This window comes from Lathyrus oleraceus, chromosome 2, assembly GCF_024323335.1.
Source record: "Lathyrus oleraceus cultivar Zhongwan6 chromosome 2, CAAS_Psat_ZW6_1.0, whole genome shotgun sequence".
Taxonomy (NCBI): Eukaryota; Viridiplantae; Streptophyta; class Magnoliopsida; order Fabales; family Fabaceae; genus Lathyrus; species Lathyrus oleraceus.
This window is the reverse complement of record NC_066580.1, coordinates 154,441,338-154,447,337: the sequence shown is the minus strand read 5'-3', so window position 1 is coordinate 154,447,337 and position 6,000 is coordinate 154,441,338.

The following is a 6,000-nucleotide window of genomic DNA, read 5'->3' as shown; positions in this document are numbered from 1 at the left end:
TTAGCACCCCTACGTATCCGTAGTACTCTACGGGATCCACTTTTGTTGTTCTTGTCTAAAGGGTGTGGGTTTATCTAATGTACTATTTACTAAAAGAAGGGTCGAAAAAAATGACTCGCGCGGATGTCGCATCCACTGCATGCGTATCTCATCTGAACATGAGAATCAGAGTCTTCGTAGCTCGGCTACCTAGGGGTTAAAGAGGAGTGTGCTCGCTAAGACATCGCGTCTTATGCCTACGTGTCTCATCTGGAATGAGAATCAGAGCAAGCCGTAGTTCGGCTAACTACGGGTTAAGGGTTGTGTTTTTGGGTGAACGACGTTACTACGCAATCTACTGGATGCTCGACCTTTGGAGACTTACTCGCCTGTAGTAGAAGGAGTTAACGTGTTCTTAGGAGAAGAAAAATCAATGAGTTTGTTTGTGTTTTAGGAATGCTCATGCAAAAGGGAAGTCCTAGACGAAGGAACAGTGCTACCTTAATTGACATGCAAACGAGAGACTATACGAAACCTAGCAATCCTATGGGGAGACGATCACACCATACAAAACAAACATGCATAAAGTAAAATGCCAACAAGGGGGCTTAAACATACATGGGTAGGGCTTTAGTCAAGAGGGGTCATATCAACCTCGACAAACAAGCCATGGAAAGGTAATCAAATGGGCTATTAACCACTGACATTGAACGTCAGGGTGAGCAGATCAAATGGGTAATGAGGATAAGACCTCATAGCTCTTAACCCTGGCCAGGGTGAGCTTATGAAAAAAAGTGGGGATTTAGAAAGGTGGAACCCTCTCCACTGACTGACCGGACAAAAGATCTTGGGCTTTTGTTCTGGAGCATCGACATGTAGTGCGAGCATAAAGAACGACACACTGAATAACAGGGGATTGATTACTAATCCCTTTTATCCGTCAATTGCCTCTGCATGGAGGTCTTTGGGCACAAAAGTAAACAAACAAAAGAAAACGTTGCCTCCTATTGAGGTCTTCCAGCTAAGAAAGCGGTAAAATGCGGGAAAGATGTAAAAGTGCCACACGGATAAAGATCCGAAGTAATAGCAACTAACGACACAAGAAACCCAGAGATCTCTCAAGCTGGCACCACCAAAGAAAGCAAGTCAGCACAGGTAATCGGAATAAACCTCCAGGTGGTATCCCACAAACAAAGTGGAATGCCAAGCAAGCTATCCTTTCAGGAGTCATGGGAGCCCTCACAAAAAACTCAACAAACAGGTTAGAGTGACAAGATGAGGCGCAATCAAGAGTTGCCCCAAATCAAAATGTAACCACATGAATCATGCCATTAAAATTCACAAAAAGCTCACAAAAAGCAACCAAGTGTAGGAGGCCTAAACCTCTTGTCAAACACATGCATCAAAAGGGTATCAAAATTCAAAGTCAGGGGCAAGGATCCACACATCAAGACATGACATACATACTAAAACATGTGCCCACATGCAAAACCTAACGATAATACCTCATACATTCAGAGCATTCAAATTGAAAGCATAGAGTAATGGAAATAGGGCAAACCTGATTGGGGAGGATCGATTGAAATTGAATGACACAGTTGGGTTTGCAAAGCACTCTTAGGGTTTATATGAGAGGGAATTGGTTCTTTGCAGATGAGTTCCTTTCAGTCTCTGGAGGTTGCTCTGAACTCTGTTAGCTCTTCTCTCACTATCTTTTTCCCAGGGTTTTTTGGGAGATGGAAGTCTAGAATTTATAACCTGATTTTTGTGACTTTGTGGGCTCAAAAGAGAGAGGTCCAAGTCCAAGATTTTTCTGTTATATTTTTTCATTTATTTATTTATTTATTTATTTTATTTTTATTTTATTTTTTATTTTATTTCTTTTCGTTTTTTTTTTTAAAAAAAAAATTTAAAATTTTTTTTTTTCGAAACGCGTGGGCTTCGCCTAGCGAGCATGACAGTTCATGAACAAACTTTTGCTCCTTCAAGATTAACGTTTTGACTGATGAATAGACCCCATTTGAACATGTTGGAAGTATCTCAAGCCATTCCCTTGTGTTGACTGATCACCCAGATAGGACCCATAAAGTGTCTTGGATGATATTCAAGTTTCTTGGATCTAATTCCGATTGACATGATGAAATGCAATATGAAATGTTAAATGACCTAAAAATGAATGCATGCATGAGGGGGGCAAATTTTGAGGTATTACACCCAATACATGCATCCTTGAGTCAGCTCGAGTCTTTCCATTGATTTATTCTCTTGGAATTCCTCTCGTGTCTCAGCAAGTTCTAAGTCGTGACCTGTTCACGCATTTTATTCCCTTTCTTATCCCCATTAGAATCCCCAGAGTCTCTTTCCCATTGAGTGTATTACTCATATGGATTGTTAGTTTCTCCTGATTTCTTTTCTCTTTGTGGACATATATCTTCACAGAGTATTACCTTTTGCATACATGCATTTGCATCATGAGGTCTCTTAGGGACCAAAATTAGTCTCTTTTTTATTATTTAAGCCCATTCTACCTCGTCGAGACGAAGATTTTAACCTTCACTTCTCCGGCTAGAATGACCTTAAATATGGGCATTTGTAAGACCCCAATTTTGACCCTAAGATCCCTCATGGTATCATAACCCTGCATTTGCATAGCCTCAAGGATCATAAGCATCTTGGTTCCCTTGGCCTTTGGGTAGGACCTTTTGTGAGTTGGTTTGAGATCACCAAGCATGCTTGAATTGTATATTATTGCTTTTCATCATTTTATTCACTAACCAAAAGCACAAAAATATGTCACTAACATATCTTGTTTGTAGCTTGAGCAGTCACAAGGTCTAAAGCTTCTAGGATATCCTATGTGCATTGATATGACCAAGAGAAGATGAAGGCAAAAATGGCAATGGTTCCCAAAGCTCTCATTCATCAAATATGCTTCCCAAGTATCTCAGTTCACCATTTTGATCGAAGCAAATCAAAGGGGCTTGAGGTTTGTTTCCCAAGGAAACCCTAATTCATCTGTTCATCAATTGTGCCTTGCTCATGAAGCAACCTCAACCCATGGTAAAATACAATCAAGGTAAGTTCTTTAATTCACCATTTCATTCATATTTGGACTTATTTGAGTGTCCTCAATCATCAATTCATCAAGATATGAGGTTTGGACTTGAGAAGTTGATCAGTCAATTCATCTGACTATCTTGAAATGCATTGAGACCTAACTTTTTATGTGTTGATCAAATTAAGATGACCCTAAGAGAAAAGAGTCTCTTAAGGACCATATGAACAACTTTCATGTTCATCAAAAATTGATTTGAAGCTTGGAAGGTCATCCTCCATTCCAAGACATTATAGGTTATTTTGATTGAAACCCTAATTTTGGGTCAACTTCCCAAGGACATAACTCCTTCATTTTTCATGATTTTGAGGTGAGATCAAATGCATTGGAAATCTTAAGATGTCTACTTCAAATTTTATGTCGAACAAAATTGCAAAATCTCAAACGGAATACATGTGATAATGCAAAACATTGTAGGTCACTTTGGACCAAATGCATTAAAATGTGAAAAAGTCCAACTTCAAGTGCCCATAACTTCTTCATCAAAAATCCAAATGATGCAAAATTTAAGTCCAAATTGATTTCCTTGAAAATATCTACAACTTTCATGTTGAAGATTTTGTCATTTGGAGCTTTCATCCTTAAGAAACAAGGGCTTGAGCTTTGGCCAATTTTGAAAATTCCACATATGCATGTTTTGCACCCTACACTTCAAGTTCAATTTTCATTAATTTCCAAGGCCCAAATGGAGTTTTGATCAACATGACATTTGTTCCTTATGCAACAAGCTTTCCAACCATTACTCATAAGGTTGCATTTTAATTTTGGACATGGCATTTTCGAAGACTTCAATGTAATAGGGCATTTTGTGAAAATCATTTCAATTTCCATGCATGAGCTCATACAGTCCAATCTGCACGTCCATTCTCATTCCCTTTGACATAAGCTTGTAATTCCAAGTGGAATTGGGCCCTCCATGCGCCTGTACAGGCCCATGCATGGAGGCCCTTTCCATTTATGCAAGTTTTGATTCATGCATTCAGCATTGCTTCAGCTATAAATACAAGGCCTTGGCTTCATAATTTCTCAACCTTAAGGCGCCCCAATTGCTGCTGAACTCAAAACTCAACCCTCACTAAAGGAACTATTGCATTTCTCTTCAAATTTTTCAGATCTAAATTTTGATTTCATTGATCACTCTTCAGATCTCAAAGTTTCTAAACCTTCTCTACTTGATCCATAGTGCTTACTGTTTGCAAAAGAATCCAAAGATCTTGACTCAAATCTTTGCAATTCAAAGGTTTTCTTCAACTGAATTTTGCTTCGAACCAGCTTGTATAGTGTTCCATTTGCTTTGTTATTGTGTGATCTGAAGTCCTCTGCATAGAGGCAACATTATTGTGCTTTCAATTTTTGAAAATCATGAAGTTCATATGAACACCACAGAATTTCCACCTCTGATTTCTCTCAATCTAGAGATCTATAGTGGAATTGAGTGGTGCAGGGTGATGTACATCACCCCAGCTTTCGAATGATACCTGGATCGTGCATTTTGGTTAACCTTTTTTCCTCTGCAATTTTTGAATCTCGCCAGAGCTGGCCGGAGAAGACGGTGGCGCTGGTCACCGTCTGTTCTCCAGATTTCATCAGGACCATTCGTTCATGTTTCCAGATGCAATCTCACGCGTCCTTTGTTATGACTTTTTTTAATGCTCCATGTGACTCGTTTGACTCACGTGTTTGGTAGGCCCGCGCTGTGATCCACATGATGTGCCAGCTCAATTAATGAGCTCAAATCCAACGCTCCACGTTTTTTCTCATTTTCTATTTTCTGATTTTAATTTCTTTTATTTCTTTTAATTCCATTTTATTTTAAAAACTCATATCTCTCTCATTATTGGTCCAAAAATTATGGGACCAATTTCATTCTTCTCCTTTTAATTTCTACTTTCTAAAAATGATTTTTAATATTTTTTATTTTATCATTTGATATTTTTTAGTAATTTTCTCTTTTCTGATTATTTTTAATTTATTTTAAATAGTTTTAGATATCCAAAAAATACAAAAATATTTTTCTAACCTTTTTGAATGATGATAGATCTATGAAAAATATTCTCATCAATTTATTAATTGGTTTGAGATTTATTTGAGATTTTAGTTCAATTAGGTTATTTTTATGCATTTTTAATTGATTAAAAATAGTTTCTGACTTTTAAAATGCTGAAATTTTTTTGTCAAACTTTGTTTGACCTTGTTGAACTTGGGATAATTCACTTGGACTTTTCAAAGTTGATTTGAAGTGAGTTTGAAGTTTGACCTTTCTTTATTATTTTAATTCAAGTTTTATTTTAAATATTAAAAATGCCAAAAATATTTTATTTGTTTCTTGACTTCTAATTCTCATTTTGCTTCTGTTTTCTATTGTTTGACATTGATCTTCTCTATCTTTGATCAACACTTGTTGATTATTATATACCATTTCCATTAATGCACTTTAATTCTTCATATTCTTCTTCTCCTTCTTCTTTTTCTTTTTTTTTGATCAATGAGTTAAAGATTGGTGGTTAGCATTGATTAGGGAGGTTTAATCTTCCTTGATTCAAATCTAATTTATCTTGATCATAGATCAAGTGAATGACTTTGCATTAAGGATAGATTGCTTCCTAAATCATGCAAAGAACCTAAATCAATACAAGATCATTTCTCATCTTCTTTTTGGCATGGCAAGTTGCTGGAGTTTGACTCACTAATCAAGACCTATAACTTGTGTTGTTGCCTACATTATTATTGACCGGCCTCAGATAGTTGTGACTTCTACATAAGTCCAATTACGATTGCTTAACATAGCGCTAAATTTGCCTTATGGCACACTAACTATTAACACTAACCATTAACTATTAACATTTAATTCTTGCACTTTACATTTATGCAATTTACTATTCTTGTACATATTATTAATTTGTTTT